This window comes from Humulus lupulus, chromosome 4, assembly GCF_963169125.1.
Source record: "Humulus lupulus chromosome 4, drHumLupu1.1, whole genome shotgun sequence".
NCBI lineage: Eukaryota > Viridiplantae > Streptophyta > Magnoliopsida > Rosales > Cannabaceae > Humulus > Humulus lupulus.
In genome coordinates, this window is record NC_084796.1 from 40,140,604 (window position 1) to 40,165,017 (window position 24,414).

The 24,414-nt window shown below is 37.8% G+C and overlaps 1 non-coding gene across 1 annotated transcript; it reads right to left on the reverse strand.

Annotated features, from left to right (window-relative positions):
- Nucleotides 1-578: 578 nt before the first annotated feature.
- LOC133833768 (small nucleolar RNA R71) lies at nt 579-684 on the reverse strand. Its single transcript, XR_009893130.1, has one exon. It is a non-coding gene; the product is annotated as a small nucleolar RNA R71 (small nucleolar RNA).
- Between the last annotated feature and the right edge of the window lie 23,730 nt (nt 685-24,414).

The window sequence follows — 24,414 nt, forward strand, 5'->3', positions numbered from 1 at the left end:
TATTTTACACTCATTCGGATCGAGGTTGTATTGTGTTTCAGGAATTATTGCTTTATGCAGGAAAGTAGACAAAGGGAACTCATACTGATAGATCTTGAAATTGAGAGAACGTGCAGACAAAGCTGAATGATAAAGAAAAGGTTGGATTTTACCATGGTTGAGAACGTTAATAACGATGTGAACAACAATGCAAATTTGGGTAATGCAATTGAAGCCGATTCGCCATTGAGAAACTAGGTACTCCCTAATGTTACGGGGATACATTCAAGTATTCATCCTCCTACTGTTGAGTCAAATAATTTTGAGATAAAACCCTCGATTATTCAGATGGTACAAAATTTTGTACAATTTGGCGGATTACCAAACGAGGATCCAAATCTCCATATCACCAATTTTTTTGATCTGTGTGCGACATTCAAAATGAGTGGGGTGAGTAATGATTCTGTCAGATTAATATTATTCCTATTTTTGTTAAGATACAGAGCTAATAATTTGTTGAATTCATTACAAGCCAACTCTATAGGAAGACTTGGCTCAGAAATTCCTTGGTAAATATTTTCCTCTTGCAAAGTCAGCCCAATATAGAGGAGATATTAATAACTTCCATCAGCTAGTTGGGGAATCTTTATATGATGCTAGGGAACATTTTAAAGAGTTGCAAAGGAAGTGCCCACATCATGGAATAGAGAAGTGGCTTTTGGTGCATACATTTTACAATGGTTTAGGGGGAAATACAAAGGACAATTACAGATGCAGCATCGGGAGGAGCGTTTGTGAGAAAAAGTGCTAATGAAGCTTATGAATTACTGGAAGATATGGCCACAAGTAACTACAATTGGCCTACTGAGCATGAGAATTATAAGGTGCCAGGTGTCATAGAGGTTGATCCTATTGCTTTATTGACCGCGCAAGTGGCATCTCTCACCAAGAAATTGTAGCAGAATAACCTCCCCGCACAAGCAATGGAAGTATAGAATTTCATGAGTTGTGAGATTTGTGGGGAATCGCATTCTTATGAACAATGCCCGAGCACAGCTAGTTGCTTAACAAACATAAATAATATGCCTTTGGAATAGGCACAGATTATTGGTAACTTTTCAAGACTTGCACCCAACACTTACTCAAATTCATATACTCCTGCGTGGAAAAATCACCCTAACCAGTCTTGGATTAATAACCAAGGTTTACAACCATAGTATCCGTAGTATCCACCTCAACAACCTACTCATCAATTGACTTATGGACTACATTCTAGGCCCTATTATGACCCAACCCCACCTCCATTTCCTATTCGTTCGAGAAAGATTAAGTTGAAAAGGAAATTTTGGAGACTTTTCACAAGGTTGAGGTAAATATCCATTTACTTGATGTTATTAAACAAGTACCTCGCTATGCAAAGTTTACCAACTCTAGCTAACTCCAGCCAATGTTTATGTCATTATCTTTTACCAACTCCAGCCAACGTCTCTGTCTCATGTTTATGTCCATTTGAGTGAAGAAATACTTCAAACTCTTATGATCAATGTATATCTCGCATTTTTCTCCGTAAAAATAATGTCACCACACTTTCAGTGCAAATACCACCATTGCTAACTCCAAATTGTGAGTCGGGTATCGCTATTCATATTCCTTCAGCTGTCGTGATACATAGATAATCACCTTCACAATCTACATCATTACACATCCTAACTCTAATCTCGATGCATCGCAATACACCACAAACTCTCCCCCATCTGAAGGAAGGCTCAACATCAGAGCAGTAATCAGTCATCGCTTCAACTCCAACAGGCTATTCTTACATCTGTTGGACTATACAAACTTCAAGTTCTTCCGTGTCAATTCTATCATTGGTGTAGCAATCTTTGAGAATTGTTCCATGAGGCATTGATAGTACCCTGCCAACCTATGGAAAATGCTGACCTCTGAGGAATTCTTTGGCCTCGGACAGTCCTTAACTGCTTCAATATTTGCCAGATATACCTTATTCCCGTCTCCACTAACAATGTGACCAAGGAACGTTACCTGCGATAACCAGAACTCACACTTCTTAAACTTGGCATACAACCAGTGCTCTCTCAATCTCTGTAATGCTAATTGAAGGTGTTGCTCATGCTCTACTTATGAATGAGAGTAAACCAAAATATTGTCGATGAAGGCAATCATAAACTGGTCCAAATAATCCTTGAACACCCTGTTCATCAGATCCATAAACGCTGCTGGGGCATTGGTCAACCCAAATGACATGACTACAAACTCGTAATGCCCATACCTTGTGCGAAAGGCCATCTTCAGAATGTCCTCATCCTTGATACTCAGCTGGTGATAACTAGATCGAAGATCAATCTTAGAGAACATTGTCTTACCCTGCAATCAGTCAAATAGGTCATCTATCCTCGGTAGTGGATACTTGTTCTTGATAGTCAGGTTGTTTAATTCCATGTAATCTATACACATCCTTAGGGTCCCGTCATTTTTCTTCACAAACAAAATTGGCGCACCCCACGGAGATAAGCTATGTCTGATAAATCCCAGGTCTAGGAATTCCTATAACTGTGCCTTCAACTCCTTTAGTTATAGTGGAGCCATTCTGTATGGTGCTCTAGATACTAGTTCTGCCCTAGTTCCAATTCAATCATGAACTCAATCTCCCGGTGCGGTGGCAATCTTGGTAAGTCCTCATGGAACACATCTAAGAACTCACACATCAATCTGGGCTCCTCTGGTCCCACTGGCATGACCTTAATGGCCTCCACTACACTAGCTAGGAATCTTACGCAACCTCCTTGCAATAGGTCTCCAACCCTCAATGCTGATATCGTAGGAATATGAGGTCCATGACTGCTAACAAAAACAAAGGGATCCTTACCCTTAGGCTCAAACGTCACCATCTCTTTCTTGTAGTCTATAGTCGCCCCATACTTGGCTAACCAATCCATTCCCAGAATCATGTCGAAATCATCCATACCAAACTCAACCAAATGCACATATAGTTATTTGTTGTCCACCAACACTAGCAATGACCTAATCCATCTCCTAGATACTACAAACTCCCCAGTAGGCAATAAAGTCCCAAACCCCACAATCTAATAGTCATATGTTCTACACAATCTATCAATCACTCTACTAGAAACAAATGAATGTGTAGCACCAGAATCAATCAATAGAGTATAAGGACTGCCAACACTAGAAAGCCGACCTATCACTACTCAGGGACTAACCTCAGCCTTTTCCTGTGTGAAGGCCAACACTCGAGCTAGAACCAACCTATTCACCTTCCTGGGTTCCTTTTTCTTCGAGCTCATGAATTCCTTCTTGAGATGTCCAACAACCCCGCACATATAACATCCCTTCATCTGAAACTCTCCGAAATGGCACCTCCTACACCTGGCACAATCTAGGTAACTCCTCCAAATCTCATTCCTACCCTAGCAGCCGCCTTGAACACCTCAACCCCTCCTATTAGAACCTGCAGTGGTCGAGGGTGTCAAGGGTCTTCCTCTTCTGTTCACTAGGGCCTCCGTCCCTACCATATCCTACAAATGGAGGTACCGCCCTTCGAACATCACATCATGCATCAGTCTCCCTCAATATCTTATTATACTCCTTCTCAGGTTTGAGGGCTTTTTCAACAACCTGGGCTATCATATCGTTTAGCCCCCGAATAAGTCTATCTTGCCTAGTGCATCTGTAGGTACTAAGTCAGGGACCAATTTAGCCAGCCTGTCAAATTTCAAGGCATACTCAGTGTCTGACATACTGCCTTCAACCAAACTAGTACACTCGTTCACTTTTGTCATTCTAACTGTTGTACTGTAATACTTCAGGTTAAAAAGCTCTCAGAACTCATCCCAAATCATAGTAAAGACATCTCGAGTTTGAGATGCCACCTCCCACCAAATACGGGCGTCATCTCGAGACATAAAGGTGGCGCAAGCCACTCTATCATTACCTTCCACCCTAATAAAATCCAGGATGGAAGTAATCAGGCTCATCGCTTAGCCTTGAGTGAATCCGGACCTCCCTCAAAGGTTGGAGGGTTCTATTTCCTGAATCTTTCATACAACTGTTCCCACCAGCTTTCAACCTCTGACTATTGTACCACCACTACTATAGAAGGTGGCATGACTAATGTAGCGTCCCCTAACAGAACCTACTGTCTCAATAACCAAATCTTCTCCTCTTAACTCTAAAGTCTGGCTTGTATATCAGTAAGCATCTGCTGCCTGCTCTTAGGGACTGATGGAGGGTTCTGACCCTAATTATCATCCCTAGCCTCGATCTTAGCGCTGACTAGTTGAACTAATCATCTTGGAAGAATAACTCTCCATGTATATCTACAATAACCGACTCGGCTTATTAGGCAATGATAACAAGTTTTAGAAGTCACCCCACGGTTCAACACCAACAATTAAGCAAATACATGCAACCACAATGCTAATAAGCATTTCAATACCACTAACATACAGTAGCAATACTAATAACCATGCCTTTTCATGTACACATAGAAGTCAAGGGCCAGGCCCTATCAGTATATTTCATTCTTCATGTGCTAACATATAAATACATCATATATATTTTAGTTAAGCGATTAACATATATTCAAATCATTGGTTACCCAACCATGAGTCGAGCTTTTCTTTGGTGGTGAGTGTACATGCCCAGCTAATCTTTAGGAATCATTAAACCTTGGCAGCTTTGACTCCAAGTTGTAATACCCTGCTAAACTAGGATTGTTACACTATGTGTTTAAAATTGTGCTTTACTCGTTGAGGATAGTTAAAATTTGGTATAAAAGTTTTTAGTTAAACATTTTCTACTTTTCATTAAAATATTTAGTATATATACACGAGATCCAAAATAAAAGATGAGTTTAACAGTTAATACAAGGAAAAATAAACAAAGTACATAACACCAGTCCTAAGCAATATATCCACTAAACCCTAGCTTTCCAAAAGAAATCTTGACCGTGGTGGTCGAGTAGGCTTCCTATGTTACATACATAACTCAAATATGTAAATCCAAATTACTCACACTCCAACAAACAGTTCAAGACAGAGTCATAGCTAGATTAATCACAGGGGTTCAAGCCCTAATTTCAACAAGGGTGAAATTTTCTTACCTTGAGTTTCTTGCAGATAATGATACAACCTCAAGTATGATCCTAATCCTGAGCCTTGCGGTAATCTAGTCACAACATATTAACAGATAATCATTAAGAACTAAACCAATTAACAACTTCAAGGTTGATTCCTAGCCTCTGGGACCACGAATTCTACTAAACCGGGTAGTTGAATCATTCCCGGCCCCTTATGTTTGAGCTCTTGTACTCAAAAACCCTTTTTGGCTAACTTTCCCAATTACGAAAATGCCCTTTTTCACCAAAATAGGCCCACAATCACATTTAATACACATAAGTATGCATAAGTAGTCATATTATAATACAATTCATATATTTAACATAATCACACATATATTCAATCAAATTAACATATAAATCCATTTATGCCATCCCAGCACGCTAATCAAGGCAGTAAGCCTTATTAGAAAATTTGGGACGTTACAGTTAATGAATTGGTATCCATGCAGATTTCAACATTCTTGATATGGAAGATGGTTCCATTCCATGCTCTACACTAGTGTTATTTGGAAGACCATTCTTAAAGAATGCTATAACCAAGATTGATGTTCATGAGGGTACATTGACCATGGAATGTGATGGTAAAGTGATTCACTTCAACATTTTTGAGGCTATGAAGTACCCAAGTGATGTTCATTTAGTCTATTCAATTGATATATTGGACTCCTTTTCTGAAAGAATCTTGGATTTGCACGTAGATGAATCTTTAGATATTACTTTGAGGGAACATCTTGATTTTATGAAAAAGGACGTTGCTAGTAAATTCAAGGATGTTATGGCCACACTTAATAATGGAGGGAAACTTTTGCAGAGGTACCATTCTTAAGTTTACCTATTTCTCATGAAAATCTTCAACTATCTATTGTAACACCACCAACGCTTGAATTGAAACAACTACCAGAGCACCTCAAATATGTGCCCTTGGGCGAGAATGAGACATTACTTGTAATTATCACTACACACCTTAACGAAGTACAAGAGGAACATTTGATAAGGGACTTCAGGAGTACAAATCAGTCATAGGGTGGACCATATCAGATATTAATGGAATAAGTCCAACTATGTGTATGCGTCATATTCTTCTTGAGGAGAGGTCAAAGCCTTCAAGAGAAACTCAATGAATTTTAAATCCACCTATGGTTTGATTTGTGAAAAAGAAGATCCTGAAGCTCTTAAATGTTGGTGTGATTTATCCTCTTTCGGATAGTAAGTGGGTGAGTCTGATTCAAGTGGTTCCAAAGAAATCTGGTATCATGGTGGTAAAGAATGATGAGAATGAGCTAGTTCCAACTCTGGTTCAAATGAGTTGGTGAGTTTGTATAGATTACCAAAAGTTGAAATCTACAACTCGCAAATACCACTTTCCATTGTCATTCATCTATTAAATGCTTGAAAGATTAGCGGGACATTCTTATTAATGCTTTCTTGATGGTTATTTGGGTTATAATCAGATTGTTATTACTTTGGAAGACAAAGAGAAGACTACATTTACATGCCTATTTGGGACTTTTACTTTTTCGTCGAATTATATTTGGGTTATGTAATGCTCCAGCCACTTTCCAATGATGTATGGTTAGTATTTTCTCGGATTACATCGAAAATATCATAGAATTATTTATGGATGACTTTAGTGTCTATGGTGATTCTTTTGATAAGTTCCTTCATAACCTAACTTTTGTTCTTAAATGGTGTATTGACACTAATCTTGTCTTGAATTGGGATAAGTGTCATTTTATGGTACAAAAAGTTATTGTATTAGGGCATGTCATTTCAGAAAAAGGAATTGAAGTGGATAAGGGCATGATTGATCTCATTCATTCTCTTCCACCACCATCAAGAGTGAAAGAGATAAGATCTTTCCTTGGTCATGCGGGTTTTATTAGAGATTTATTAAGGATTTCTCAAAGATTGCTACACCATTATGCAATCATCTTCAGAAGGAATCCTTGGCTACAACTCCCATTATTTAGCCCCCAAATTGGGAGTTACCTATTGAAATAAAGTCTGACGCTAGAGATTACGCAGTAGGAGCAGTCCTTGGGCAACGAGTTGGTAAAGTTCCTCATGTCTTATACTATGCCTCTTGAACTCTTAAAGATGCTCATCTGAACTACTCTACTACGGAGAAAGAGCTTTCAATGCTCATTTTTGCTTTGGAAAATTTTTGGTCTTAATTTATTGGAACTAAATTATTGTTTGCACTTACCATGGCACTCTTAAATATGTTCTTAAATATTTACTAGCAAAGAAAGAAGAGAAACCTCGTCTTATTTGATGGATTCTACTCCTCCAAGAGTTTGATCTAGAAATAAAAGACAAGAGAGGGTGAGAAAATCTGGTGGCGAATTATTTGAGTCATCTTATTCAAGATGAAGAATATTTTTCATTGTATGAAAAGTTTCGTGATGAATAACTCCTAGCATTGCATGAAGTTATTCAATGGTTTGATGATATTGTTAAATTTATAGCTAGCAAAAAGTTATCGGGAGACCTCACACAAGCTCAAAGGAACAAGATTAAGCATGATGCTAAGTTCTACATTTGGGATGAACCTTATTTATGGAAACATTGGGACGGTAAAGTAATCCAAAGGTGTTTTCCTGAGTCTGAATTTCAATCCATCCTTGGTTTCTCTCATTCTCATGCTTGTGGCCCTCATTTTCGACCGAATAAAACATCCAACAAAGTACTTGAAAATGATTTCTATTGGCCTACATTATTCAAGGACTCGTATGCATTTTGTAATTCATGTGATCGTTGTCAACATGTTGGTAACATGACTGCCAGAAATCAAATGCCTTAAACTCCTATTCTTATTTTTTAGATTTTTGATGTATGGGCCATTGATTTTATTGCATCGTTTCCATCGTTTATTGGTTTTGAATACTTTTTATTAGCAGTGGATTATGTGTCCAACTGGGTGGAAGCAAAGGCAACCAGATCGGATAATTCTAAAACAATGGTTGAGTTCATTCAATCAAATATTTTTGTGAGATTTGGCATTCTGATGGCAATAATTAGTGACAGAGGTGCCCATTTTTTCAATAACACTATTGAAACTTTATTTCGGCGCTATCAAGTGACTCACAAAGAAAATACTGCCTATCATCCACAAGCAAATGGGCAAGTGGAGGTATTGAATAGAGAAGTTAAATCCATCCTTAATAAGACTATGAATCCAACTTGGAAAGATTGGATTGTTAGGCTTCACGATGCCTTATGGGCATATCACACAGCATATAAAACACCACTCGGTATGTCACCGTATCATTTGGTGTATGGAAAGCCTTGTCATATGCCTGTGGAATTAGAGCATAAGGCTTGCTGGGCTGTGAAAAAGTGTAACATGGAGTTGGATAATGAAGGCTAACAAAAATGATTCAACTGCAAGAGCTTGAGGAAATTCGAAATGATTCTTATGAAAGCTCCAAGATTTATAAAGAAAAGACCAAGGCCTTTCATGATAGAAAAAGAATCATTGAAATGGATTTTTATGTGGGACATAGAGTATTAATATATCACTCTCGTCTCAAACTTTTTCTGGGCAAGATAAAGACTCGATGGGTGGGACCTTTCATCGTTATACACCACTATCCTCATAGACTGGTAGAGATTACAAGTCCAAAAATGGGTAAGATAGTTAAGTTGAATGTTCAGAGATTAAATTCTTATTATGAGTTAATCGAGGAGGAACAAACTACAATGGTTCACCTCTACAATCTGGAATACTTTGATGAAGAGTAATTCACTCAAAGTCGAGATAAAGATATTAAACTTAGCAAAGTTGATGTATTATATTTTAATTTTATTTTGAGACATTTTCATTTGTTTTATTTTTCTTTGAATTTATTACTTTTGAACTTAGTTTTTAGCTTTTATGTAATTTTGAACTGCAAAAAATGTGAAAAAATGAGTCTAAGAGCTATGGTCGTAGCGAGCCTTTATGTAGGCTTCAACCAGCATAGCCTAGGCCACGACCTCAAGATTCAAGTGCAAAAAACTACCTTTTCCAGGTGCCATTGATGCGGCAGACATTGTCCTAGGCTGCGGAACAAACCTCTGAAAATAGTCCCAGGCCACAACGATACATAACCTAGGTCGCAGCCTACCAATCCGACCCTCATGGCCGCGACAAGCTATAACCCAGAGCTAATTTTTTGTTAAAGAAAACTTTCTCATTTTTAAACACTCTTCATTTAAATTCCTCTATATTATCTCATATTCTACTACAAAAATTCAATCATCTCTTCTCTAATCTTCCAATTTTTCCACCAAACCAACACGATATCCCTTCCTACTCTTCAATTCTTCACTCCTTAAACTCTCTTTTCACCCTTAAACATCCATAAAACCATCATTCTCCCCAATTTAAAAACTAATATCCAAAAATATGAAAATTGGTAAGCTTTGTTCTTCCAATCATCCAAGGATCTTCAAGAGCAATTTCAAGATTTGGATAGCCTACATTTTCTATACCAAGTAAGTTTTTGATACACATTGTGTGATTTTTGAGTTTTTGGAGATTATAGAGCTAGAATTGGGGCATTTTTTATTTTATGAATTTGTGGTGCATTATTTATTTAATTGATGATGAAGTGAATCTTTGTAAGGGATTATTTTGTTTTTGGGGAGATTTTGGATACAAGATTATATTTTCAAAGTGAGTTTTTGTAATGATTGGTTAAATACAAATGATAAAGTGTTAAAATATAAGCAAGGTATAAACACTTAGTAGAATCACATAGGAACTTATAAAATGCAAATTTGGGTCCAAAGTGATACATAAAATTATCTAAGGTTTCCAAAAAGTTTGGTGGAATTTGGACCATATTTTGGATCTTTGGAAGTGGCCAAAGTCAAAGGGGGTGGCAATACGTCGCCACCCAGGAGGCGACATATCGCGTGAAGACTAGGGTTTCCAGAAACTGTTGTAAAATGTGGACTTACGTAAATGTTCCAAATTAAGTGTTTTACAAGTCTAATCCTATTGGTTGGACTTAATGATGGTGCCTACTCTATATATGGGTCAAAAATAGTTATTTGGGAGACTTGATCACTCTCTCCAATCTCTCTCTACCCTCTCTCTCTCTCTCTCTCTCTCTCTCAAGCTCCAATAATCTATAGTTTTCTCCAAGAACATTCCATGAAAGTGGTTGACTTAGAGAGTTGAAGGCTTGTTCAATCTGAATCCCCATTTCCTCAAAGAGAATGCCTCAAGCAACAATGGTGGCTAGGAAATAGAGTATTAGGACGATGTTTCTCAATGTGTATAACCCTTGGTTTGTGGTTTTGATTTGCTCAAAGGATTTTTCTCAAAGAAAGTGGTGGTCCTACTTACGGTTTTGAAGCTTCATCAAATATTGGAGAACTCCATTGATCTACTGGGGTTTGTAAGTTCTTTCTTTATCTTTTTTAAGTCTCTGTCAATCCAAATTTTATGTAGATTCTATTTTTTGTGGTTGTGGTACCTCACTCTCCCCCAACATGCTAATACTCTATAATCTGAGATAGCATATCATGTAACAATCTAACTCTCTTTCGGCTTTTAGATTCATGACACAAGACATTGTTAGACTAGATAGATTTGATGGGACTAACTTTGTGGGTTGGCAAGACAAAATTAGGTTCTTTCTCACTACTTTGAAAGTGTTCTATGTCTTGGACAAAGACCTAAAAGCCTTTTAAGAGCCCAAGGGAGGTGATATTCAAAAAATTGTCAAAGAAAAGAAGAATCGTGAAGAAGATGAATTGATTTGTACGGGTCACATCCTCAATGCTCTATCGGATAGGCTCTATGATCTCTACAAAAACACAAAGACTTCCAAGGAGATTTGGGAGGCATTGGAAAAGAAGTACAAAGCGGAAGAGGAAGGTACAAAGAAATTCCTTATTACTCAATATATGGAATTTAAATTTTATGATGATAAACCCACTCTCCCTCAAATTCATGAGCTAGAAATTATTGTGAATAAATTATCTACTCATAAAATTGTATTGCTGGAACAATTTCTTGTTGGTGCCATTATAGCCAAGTTACCTCCTTTTTGGAGAGGCTACAGGAGAAAGATGCTCCATAGAAATGAAGAGATTTCTTTGGAGGAAATTCTCAAACACTTGAAAATTGGGGAGGAATCTCGTTCTATAGATTTGAATGGTGAGAAGTCCAATGGAGATTGGAGAGACTTTTAAGGCCAATGTTGTGGCAAATTCTCCTAACAAAGGTGAAGGAAATGGCAAGAACAAGGGCAAGGGCCAAATACCCTTGGGGCCCAAGAAGAATGAGGGTCAATTCAAAAGTTCCAAGGGACCTTGCTTTGAGTGTGGTAAGAATGACCGCTTTTCTAGAGATTGTAGGTTCAAGAGGAGCCATAACAATGAGGCAAAAGTCAACTAAGTTCAAGAAGAACTAGTAGCTACAATAAGTGAGGTCAATGCCATTCATGGAAAGGTGAATGGGTGGTGGTATGATACTTGTGCCACCATTCATGTACCCTATGTTAGATCTCTATTCAAGACCTTCGAATCCTTAAAGGAAGGGCATGAAATTCAAATGGGCAATGAAAAAAGGTCCATGGTTGAGGGAAAGAGAACTATTGACTTGTTCTTCACATCCGACAAGAAGGTTCTGATAACCAATGTTTTGTATAGGCCGGAAATGAGTAGAAACCTTGTGAGTGGAAATTTACTTGGCAAATTGGGAATCAAGGTAGTGATAGATTCCAGCAAGCTTATTTTATCTAAAGACAATGTTTTTGTTGGAAAGGGATATGCTTGTCATGACATGTTTAAACTTTGTACTTCCATTGACAATGTGAACAATAAAGTTTCTTCTTCTTGTTATATGCTTGACTCAAATTCTATTACTTTGTGGCATGTTAGAATTTAACATATAGGATTTAGCACAATTAAAAGAGCAGTCAAATGTGGATTAATTGATTGTGATAATGTTGAGCATGAAAAATGTGAATTATGTGTTAAATCTAAAATTGTAAAGAAACCTTTTTCCTATTGTTGAAAGAAACTCTAAGTTGATAGTTTTGATACATAGTGATTTATGTGAACCTAATGGAGTGTTGACTAGAGGAGGAAGTAGATATTTTATTACTTTCCTTGATGATTACTCTAGGTGCACATATGTATATTTGCTTAAAAAAAAGATGAAGCATTTGATGTGTTTAAAGTGTATCAAGTGAAAGTTGAAAATAACCTTGAAAGGAAAATTAAAATACGTAGAAGTGATAGTGGTTGTGAATATTTTTCAAATGAATTTAACTTATTTTGTGAAGAACATTGTAACGCTCCACGTTACTATGGCTGCTTCCTAGAATGACAACTGGCCCTACAAACCAACATGAGTCTTTCCAGCGTGTTGATGTCCTCACTCGCACGCTTCCTAGCAAAACATCCCAGAAGGTCACCCATCATGAGACTACTCCAAGTCAAGCACACTTAACTTTGGAGTTCTCAAGTAATAGGCTACTGAAAAGAATGCATCTTGTTGGTATAGGTAGCACCCATCAATTCATTTAAGCCCTCTACAACTGTGTAGTCCCATACTTACACAGTCTTAGAATCATCACACTTGACCTTCCCCAGGCGATGTTGGATTACACACCTTTTGCCCCGTCCTTCCGAAACGGATCATAGGACACAAACTATCACAATCACCCTCCCTTAGGCGTCCGACATCCCCGTTGGCCACACTTCCGGCTGGGTCAAGGTTCTGATACCATTTATACTGACCCACGTCAATATGGCTACTTCCTGGAATGAAGACTAGCCTTACAAACCAACACAAATCTTTCCAGCGTGTTTTTTCCTCACTAGCACGCTTCCTGGGAAAACTTCCCAGGAGGTCACCCATCATGAGACTGTTCCATGTCAAGCATGCTTAACTTTGGAGTTCTCAAGTAACAGGCTATTGAAAAGAAGATGCATCTTGTTCGTATAGGTGGTGCCCATAAATTTATTTAAGTCATAAAATGTGTACTCCCATACCAACACAGTCTTAGAATCATTAGACTTGACCTTCCCCAGGCGATGTGGAATTGCACAGCTTTTACTCGATCTTTCCTCCTACGGATCATGGGATACAGACTGTCACAATAAAAGCTCCTCTTCCATAGTAGATGTCCATGACAAGAATCATGAGGCTCCATCTAAAACCCATAAAACCAATTGTTTTGTAACGCCCCATGTCACTATGGCTGGTTCCTGGAATGACGACTAGCCTTACAAACAAACACGAGTCTTTCCAGTGTGTTTTGTCCTCACTTGCACATTTCTTGGGAAAACTTCACAGGAGGTCACCCATCATGAGACTACTCCAAGTCAAGCATGCTTAACTTTGGAGTTCTCAAGTAATGGCTACTGAAAAGAAGAAGCATCTTGTTGGTATAGGTAGTGGCCATCAATTGATTTAAGCCCTCTTCAACTGTGTAGTCCCATACTACACAGTCTTAGAATCATCACACCTGACCTTCCACAAGAAATGTGGGATTGCACAAATTTTACCTAGTCTTTCCCCCTATGGATGATGGGATATAGACTGTCACAATCATCCTCCCTTAGCGATCCAATGTCCCCGTTGGCCACACTTCCACTTGGGTCAAGGGTCTGATACCATTTGTAACGCCCCATGTCACTATGTCTACTTCCTGGAATGACTAATGGCCCTACAAACCAACATGAATCTTTCTAGCGTGTTTTGTCCTCACTCGGAGGCTTCCTGGGAAAACTTCATAGGAGGTCACCCATCATGAGACTACTCTAGGTCAAGCACACTTAACTTTGGAGTTCTCAAGTAATAGGCTACTGAAAAGAAGATGCATATTTTTGGTATAGGTAGTACCCATTAATTCATTTAAGCCCTCTTCAACTGTGTAGTCCCATAACTACACAATCTTAGAATCATCACACTAGACCTTCCCCAGCCGATGTGGGATTGCACAGCTTTTACACGGTCTTTCCCACTACGAATCACAGGATACAGACTGTCACAAACATGGACTAATTCATGAATGTACAGCCCCTTATACTCCTAAAAAAAATGGTGTAGCAGAAAGAAATAATAGAACATTTATTGAGATGATTAATGCTATGTCATTACACTCTAAATTGAATTTTAGTTAGTGGGGTGAAGCCATGTTATCCGCTTGTCATATTTTGAATTGTATTCCCTTGAAGAAAAATAATATATCTCCATATGAGTTAGGGAAAGGAAAGAAACCAAACATTGGTTATCTTAAAATGTTGGGGTATCTTGCTTATTGCAAGAGCACCGATGAAAAAAGGAACAAGTCGGGTCCAAGAGCTATAAGATGTGCATTTCTGAGTTATGTCAAAATAGCAAAATTTATAGATTATTAGACTTGGAGTCTAATGTAATAATTGAAACTAGAGAGGTTGAGTTCTTTGAGAACATGTCATGCAATGACAACTATTTGGAACCAACTCAAACTAGAGAGCCTCAAGAGTAGACTCCTAGAATAGTTAGTGAACAACCTCAATTGCCTAGAAGGAGCCAAAGGCTCAAAGATTTGGGATCAAATGAGAAGTATTCTACAATAGATGCACTATAACTTGTTGAATGTGATAATGAGAAAGTTCCTTGGAAACATCCAATAGTACTTCAAATAGAAGATGATCCCAAAACCTTCTAGAAAGCAATGTCTTCAAGGGACTCCACTTTTTGGAAGGAGGCAATTAATGATGAAATGGATTCAATTATGTAAGACCACACTTGGGAATTGGTTGACCTTCCAAAGGGTCCAAACCAATTGGGTGCAAATGGGTATTTAGAAAAAAAATACCATATCGATGGCACCATACAAACCTTCAAGGCTAGGCTAGTAGCCAAAGGTTTCAAACAAAGAGAGGGAATAGAATACTTTGACACATATGCACTGGTAGCAAGAACTACTTCTATAAGATTGTTTTTTATCCTTATCATTTGTAACAACATTTATGTTCACCGAATGGATGTCAAAATGACATTCCTAAATTTTGGATCTCGAGGGGGTCTATATGGAACAACCAAAAGGTTTAGTTCTTCAAGGAAATCAAAATAAAGTGCTTATACTCTAAGACTTGTGGTGACATTGTCATATTGTATGCCTATATGTAGATGTTATGTTTATTTTGAGTAATGACATGAAAAAAAAAATGGAAACCAAGAGGTTTCTATCTTCTAATGAAAGACCTTGGAGAGGTGGATACCATTCTAGGTATCAAAGTTAGAAGGAATAGTGGGGGTTTTGTGTTGAGTCAAACCCACTATGTTGAGAAAGTGCTCGATAAATTCAGTCATCTCAAAATCAAAGAGGCACATACACCATTTGATTCGAACATGAAGTTTGAAAAGAATGAAGGAAGAGCGGTGACTCAATTGGAATATGCAAGTGCAATAGGTAGCCTAATGTACGCCACTCACTGCACAAGAGCGGATATTGCATATGCGGTTAGTAAACTTAGTAGGTTTACTAGCAATCCAAGTATCAAGCATTGGAAAGCTAATGAGAAAATACTTGGTTATCTTAAGGGTACCAAAGAGTATAGTCTTCACTATACAAACTTTCCAAAGATACTTGAAGGATACTCCGATGCTAATTCGATATCAAGAATTGGAGATAATCTCTCAACCACCAGGTGGGTATTTACTCTTGGAGGAGGTGTAATCTCATGGGGCTCCAAGAAGCAAACATGCATATCACACTCAACCATGGAAACAGAGTTCATAGCTTTAGCGACAACCGACAAATAGGCCGAGTGGCTTAGGAATCTCATGATGGATATTCCTTTAACCTCATATATGGTATCAATAATTTCAATACATTGTGATAGCCAATCTGCACTTGCTAGAGCATATAATAGTGTGCATAATGGAAATTCTAGACACACTATTCTAAGATATGAATATGTGAGATAGTAGATTCAAGGCGGAATCATATCGATCTTATATGTTAAAACAAGTGAGAACTTAGTGGATCCATTTACAAAACCTCTTGTGAGATGTTTAGTAAGTTTTACTTCAAAAGGGATGGGATTGAAACTCCTAGAAGAATAGATTCACAAATGATGGAAACCCAACTCTCAGCTTGTATAAATCAAGGGAAAGAGTTCAACGGGTAAGAATAAGTCATTGATAAGTGACTAGTTTCAACACTAAAGTTTATGATGAACAACATCTAAGATTGTTAGTGTTGGTTGCTATCGAGTTAGGGTTAAGCCTAGGGCTTTTAATGAAGTTCACTTGAGTGTAACAAGCATCTATAAATGAAGCAAAGATGTTTTAAGAACTTCACCTATGTGGACTTAGAGGTGGTGCCGACTCTCATGGGAGTTAGAGTTTCTCCCCAGAAAGTCCATGAAGAGATGAGAACATGACCATGATAGTGCTAAGCGAGAAAGTGGGAAAACAAAAGATGTGGTGGAGGTGTGTAAGGTATCACAAGTTTTATCATATGGAATACTTGGTTCAAGCTCTAAGCTACTAATGATTTCGATAATAGTTTGTGGTATTTTCACTAAGATAAAGTTCAAACTGAAAGGTATAACCAAGTGGGGGATTGTTATGATTGGTTAAATACAAATGATAAAGTGTTTAAAGACAAGCAAGGTATAAACACTAGTAGAATTCACATAGTTGAAGATGTAAATTTGAGTTTCAAATTGTAGGCATATATAAAATGCAAATTTTTGTCCACAATGATATATAAAATTATGAAAGGGTTCCCAAAAAATTTGGTGGCATTTGGAGCATATTTTGGCCTTTGGAAGTGTCCAAAGTCAGACGGGATGGGGATACATTGCCACCCAGGAGGTGACACATCGCTTGAAGGCTAGGGTTTCCAGAAACCCTAGGAGGTGATGCGTCGCCTGCTGTAAAATGTGGATGTACGTAAATGTTCCAAATTACGTGTTTTACAAGTCTTATCCTATTGCCTGGACTTAATGACGGTGCCTACACTATATATGGGTCAAAAATAGTGATTTAGGAGACTTGATCACTCTCTCCAAACTCTCTCTACCCTTTCTCTCTCTCTAGCTCCAAGAATCTCTAGTTTTCCCCAAGAACTCTCTAAGAAAGTGCTTGACTTAGAGAATTGAAGGCTTGTTCAATCTCAATCCTCATTTCCTCAAAGAGAAGGCCTCAAGCATCAATGGTGGTTGGGAAATAGAGTATTAGGACAATGTTTCTCAACATGTATAAACCTTGGTGTATGGTTTTGATTTGCTCAAAGGATTTTTTTCAAAGAAAGTGGTGGTCTTGCCTAGGGTTTTGAAGCTTCATCAAATATTGAAAAACTCCATTCATCTACTTGGGTTTGTAAGTTTTTTCTTAATCTTTTTTAAGTCTTTGTCAATCGAATTTTTTTGTAGATTCTATTTTTTGTGGTGGTGTTATCTCACTCTCCCCCGAAAATTTCTTCTATGCATCCCAAGTAAAAGGATGAAAAGAGGAGTAAGAGTGAAATTGGTGGATATTTTTTGGTTATTTGCTGAGGGATAGCCCTTGGGTACTTAGTAGTAAATTTTTTGGTGTTTTGGTTGGTGATTTTGGGCATTGGTGTGGTAAAGAATCAGGTGCTTCGTGTTATCTGTAACGTCCCAATTTGGCTAATTCGACTTAGTGCCTCGATTAGCATGTCGAGAGGGCATATATGGATATTATGAGTATTTTTATGATTATACATATATGATAATGTGAATTATATGAGTTATATTAATATATGACTGTTTATGCAGGTTTCAGTGTATTAAATATGCTTGTGGGCTGGATTTTGATGAGAAGGGCACTTTCGTAACTTTGAACTGCTAAGGGTATAACTATAATTATATGTGCTTTATGATTGAGACCACATTATTATGTTGATATGTTTGAGTTACTCGACACGAGGTGATCCTAGTGAGCAATGTAGCAGAAAAGTCACAACGGGAATAAATACCCGGCTTGGGGTGAGCTTAGGGGTATTTTGGTAATTTTGCACAATAGCGGGAATTGGTGGGTAATGGGAACTAAATTTGTGAATATTTGGGTTTAATTGGAAGATTTTTTTGTAATTTTGGTGAATATTTGGAGATGGTTTATGGTAGGGGTATTATGGTCTTTTGACCATATGACTAGAGGGTGTGACACCTTAGCTGAAGGGTTTTGGTCATTCACGTGATTGATCTCTCTCTCTGCGAACTTTCTCGAGCTCATATACCTTAATTTTCAAAGTTTGATTCAAGTGTTGGAGGGGGAGGATTGGGAAGAGGATTCAAGTATTCAGATTGAGATTAGAGCTCCCCAGATCTGTACCACACACCTGGGATACAAAATTTATTAGAAGGGAAAGTTTTTCTTGATGTTCATCTCTTGTTCTTGAGCAAGGTTGAGTGGGGAGATGAATTTTATGATTTATGAGTTCTAAGTTTGTTTATTTGGGATATTTAATGTTAGAGTTTTGTCAACTATTGTTTAGGAAGTCTTGTTGCAACTGAAATTCATGCCAGGTCTCGGTAATCTTCAGATGGTGTAAAGGAAAAAAAATGGGTTTAGAATCCTAAGTTTTTGAAGTTGAGTTCTTGGTGATTCTAGGTTTTGATGTGTTTTTGGGTAAGTTATTAGTGTTTATATGCTGCTAAGGAAGTATTATTGTGGTTTTGGGGCTTAGTTCTAGCATTAGTTCGAGTTTGGGGTTGATTTTGGTGAAGTGGGTTTGGTGAAAAACACAAGAAGAACCTAGAAATTATGGGATCGCGGTGTAGGGCCCCTACACTATGTAGGGGAGAGTTTGGGGTGCCTCTGCCCAGTTGGGGTGCCCCTGCCCTTAAAGTGGGTGCCCCTGCGCTATGCAAGGGAGGGCTTGTGAGGCCTATACTTTGTTGGGGAGCACCTCACCTATGCACTTTTCAGCATGGCTCATTTTTAGGGCATGGGAAGGACTTGGGGGCTCGAGGGGAAGATTCCACCACCCCGTTTGGTGGAATTGGAGGTCTCGAGAACATGAGATTGGTCCTGAAGTTTGTTTTTGGAATTAGAACTTATGAGGACATCATTTATTGTTGTGACTAGGGTTACCACTAGGCTCGGGGAAAGGATCGTGCTCGGGGTCATACTCGTTCTTCAGCACATGACCAGAGGTAAGAAAACTACACCCTGGTTGTGATTAGGGCTCAAGCCCCTGTTAATGAGCATGATTATAGTTATGTCTGTGATTACTTGAATACGAATGATTGAATACACTGTAGCTGATTATGTGTTAAGTGGACTGTATGATTGATTATACAAGATCTGAAATTATGAACCAAGGTAAACATTATGCGTGCGTAACGCAAGATGATATGGCTAGGCCACCTTGGGAGTGCGATATGCACTTGTCTAGCTCTAATTCCATTTTTTTTTGTGTATTAAATATGCATGTGGGCCAGTTTCGTATTAGAAGGGCAATTTTCGTAATTTGGCCAGCTGTGGACATAATTGTATATATGTGCATTTATTTGATATATGTGAGAGGCCACATTATTATGTAGGTTTTTTTGGGTTTCTGTAACATCCTCATAATCCAAGACCATTACACTGTGTACTTTATATTGTGTCAGACTTGCTAACTAAGTCATTTGGTTTAAAATGTGTAACTACAGTTAATGTCAAGGGTTACGGTTAAAAGTTTTTTGTCAAAAGAACTGTTGACTTCTAGTTGAAAAGAATCATACAGTCATGGGATCCCAAAATATTACAATTAAACTTTTAAGAAGGTGTATATACATCAAAAGTTACATTCAGCTGATGTAAGCGGCAAAACAGGGCTACAACACTAGTTCGTCTGAGATATCCCCAACCGTGATGGTCGAGCAGCCGCATATGTGCACACTGCCACCAAAACTCTCCAACTCATGGCTGGTCAAGCTTTCCCTTCCCTTTACCTGCACCACAAAGCACCCGTGAGCCAAGGCTCAGTAACAAAACTTAACGTGTGCATAAACAGAGAATATAAACTTCCAGATACCCATATAGCATGTCGAGCAATAAAAACATATAGATACAATCATTTAGTTACAAACAAGTCGTATTGGACCAACTTGGGGCCGCAACCCTAATCGTTGGCCTTAGAGCAAATCCGTGGCCTATGCCCTAGCTATGTGACCATAAAGTAACCTGGGGCCTTCGCCCATAGCTCTGAATAACTAGCCATAGAGCTAGCCCAACACCTTTGTTTTCCATTGACCATAGAGTCGGCCAACGTAATAGTACGTTGCTGGTTTAGGCCTAAGCCTTTCGACCAGAGCACAACGCGCTTTTGCTGTCCTTGACTAATAAGTCAAGCCTTGATCCAGGAATATTGACCTCAATACAGAAACAGATATGGATAGGCATATCCCAATAAAATAAACATGCATGCATGATAATCACATAAAACCTTCGAAAAGTCATTCTCACAAAACTAATCATACTTGTTTAACGGGGTCTCATGCCCCAACCATGAAATTCATACAATAAACATGAAACACTTATGTAAGTATCAACAAACCTATGACACAATAGCTTAAGCATAAATGTCATAGACTAATCGTGTAACGCCCTAGAAAACCAAGATCGTTACACTGTGTGTTCAAAATAGTGCAGGACTTGCTAATCAAGTCATTTCAATGAAAATGTGATCCTAAAGTCATAAACAAGTTAGGTTTAAAATATTTTGGTCATAAATAGATAATTTTAATTTAGATAAATACTTAATGCATGGGATCCCAAAAACTGGGTTTAAAGGACAGATTTACAAAATTCCAAGAGTTATATACAATCAAGGCCATTCTCATGGCAAAAAACACATTTTTGGTTTCTGTCCCTGTACAATCCCTCGACCTTGGAGGATGAGCAGCTGACAATGTACACATCGCCCCTAGAGCTCTCCAACTCATGGTTGAACCATCTTACCCTTGCAATTACCTGCACCATGTAGCAGCCGTGAGCCGAGGCCCAGCAAGAAAACCATAAAATCATAGCATAAACAATAACCACAATAAAATAATTCACAAGACATAACTCAGATATTCATCAGGCCATAGTATACACATAATCAGTGATGACAATCAAGGAATCATCAGTTTATCGTCCAGGTATTCAACAAGCCATAAAAATCATATTAATAATTATAAACATATCATATTCATCATAAAATACTCAAGGTACCCTCTATTTAGTGTTGCACGCATTCTGAATACACTGTTCGTTGCAGCGTCTCTGGTTTGAACTCCTTCATCCCACAGCTCCTTCAATTCGTCTACCACAGGCCTCAAAAAGATATCCATATCCTTCCCAAGTGATTTTGGACCGGGAATCAATAAGTCAGCATGAATGATGACTCTTTCATGCACAACCAAGGAGGCATATTGTACGTGTAGAATATTACATGCCACATTCTGTAAGATAGACTAATGTTACCAAATGGATTAAAACCATCTGCAGGAAAACCCAATCGAACGTTTCAGGGTTCTTTGGAAAAATCAGGATATCTGGAATCAAATTGTTTACAAGAACCCCCATCAAAAGTATGGTGCATCACACCATCTTCTTTCGACCGTCCCTTAATATGTCGGGTCATATCGTTTGATGTATGCCTTGAACCATAAGGATGCTTCAGCCTAGGAGTCAAAGGAAAGTATCGCAACACTTTGTGGGCAATTTTTTTCCCTTTGTGTCTTTGTCAACCCATCGGCTCTCACCACATCCAGGACAACTCTGTTTTTTGGGAATTCTCCTTCCAAAACAAACAACAGCGTACTTGCAAGAGTGAATTGATTGATAACCTAAACCTAACTTCCTCATTTTTTTCTTAGACTCATAGAATGAAGCCAGAATCTTATTCTCCTTCAGAAATGCAAATTTCATAAACTTAAAAAGTTCATCAAAGGAACTATTTGTCCATTTATTCATAACCTTCATGTGCATCATCTTCGCCAAGAAGTTTAAGGAAGACAACCAAGTACAACCAGGGTATAACTCAGCTTCGACCTTTTGAAATAGGTCATCAAATTGATTCTCCACACTGTTGCCACCACCATCTGAAATTCCTTCATTTATGCCTTCTTCGTTAGTGTCTTGTTCACCGATAACATCATTGATGATGTCAAGCATCTCATCAGTCATTGGAGCCTCGTCGTCCACTACTAGAGGCATATCAACTTTACCGTGGTAAGTCCACTTCACGTATCACTGGGAAAACCCATATCTGTGTATGTGAGCCTCCACCACATCTAGTTTCTAATTCAACATATTGACACACTGAACACATGGGCATTTGACTTCTCCTGACGCACTCACATGATTGTTGGCCATTTGTATAAATGCTTGAAGACCACTCCAAAACTCATCAAAGTTACGTCGTCTATTAGTTATCCAACTCTTGTCAATCATCATAACTGATTCAAGTGGAAAATAAATTATCACAATGTGATAATCTTAAAAAGTACCTTTATTTGCTAATAATTTTTTTTATCACCAAAACACTAATTTTTTTATGTAAATTGTAAAATCTTATGAATAACTTATTAAATTTTAGGAATGTATTATAAAGTTTCATTATATAGTCAAATATTTAATTATAATTATTATTATGTTATTTAATAATTATCAAATTCTTAATATAATTTTCACTTTTTATTTTAAAAAAATAACAATAAAGTCTTACTATTTTAGAATTATTATTTTAATTTTAAGATTAAAGTTAACTTAATTTCCTATTTTATCTACATATATTATCAAATTTTATGAATATATTATAAAATTAATTAAATAAAAAAATATTTAACTAAAAATTTATAAATTTACCATTAAAGATTATTATTTTAATTTATACTTATTTTATAAAAAAATACTAATAAAGTTTTATACTTGTAAAATTATTATTTTAATTTAAACTTTATAATTTTTTTTAATTCATTTTTATTAATTGCGAGTTGAGTTTGTTTAGGGTGTGGCGATCTTTGAGAAACCCTCGACAAACTTCCTATAGTAACCTGCCAATCCTAAGAAACTTCGAACTTCTAAGGCATTCTTTGGTTGGGGCCAGCCTCTAATGGCCTCGGTCTTTGATGGATCTACTACTATTCCATTATGGGACAATATATGCCCTAGGAAAGTTACTTGTTCCAGCTAAAACTCACACTTAGAGAACTTAGCGTATAGCTGGTGTTCTCGTAGTCATTTCATAATCAACCTGAAATGCTCCTCATGCTCTTGCTTGGACGTTGAATAAATAAGGATATCATCTATGAACACTACCACAAACTTGTCCAAATAGTCCTTATATACCCTGTTCATCATGTCCATGAATGCTACTAGGGAATTAGTGAGTCCAAAAGACTTCTATATGAAGTCACAGTGCTCGTAGTGAGTTCTAAAAGCCATTTTTTGAATGTCTCCATCTTTCACTTTCAACTGATGGTACTCGGATCGCAGATCAATCTTTGAGAATACTGCTGCCCCTTGCAGTTGACCAAAAAGGTCTTCTATCCTAGGAAAATCATATTTGTTCTTAATGGTGACCTTATTGAGTTCTCGGTAATCGATGCACATTCTCATGCTCCTGTCCTTTTTCACAAATAGGACTGGTGCTCCCCATGGCGAATGACTAGGTCTTATGAACCCTTTATCCAGCAACTTCTGTAGCTAGTTCTTATGTTCCTTTAACTTTGCAGGTGCCATTTAATAGGGTACTTTAGAGATCGATGTTGTTTCTGTTGCAAGTTCGATCACAAATTTGATTTCTCTGTCCGGGGGTAATCTTGGTAATTCCTTGGGAAACACCTCTGGGAACTCATAAACAATATGCACATTTTCCGGTTTTAACTCTGACTCCTTGGATTTAACCACCACACTAGCCAAAAATGCCAAACATCCATGTTGCATCATATTCCGTACTTCCAATGCTGATATTATAAGTGTTCAAAAACCCGCTACTTCTCCTCTAAAGGAAAAGATCTCTCCTTCCTTTGGTCTGAACCCCACAGTCTTGTTCCGACAGTCTATCGTCACCCCATGTTTGGATAACCAATCCATGCCAAGTATGACATCATAATATTGTATACTCAGCTCTATAAGATCTGGTGGACACACCTTGCCCTCTATCGTTATAGGCATTGATGGTAACCACCTAGTTGACAACATCATGTCTCCCGACAATAACATTGTACTAAAGCTATGCTTAAACAGTTTGCAAGGCATACTCAACTTATCAATAACATTCATGGAAACATAAGAGTGAGTTACTCCAGAATCAATGAGGACTCTACAC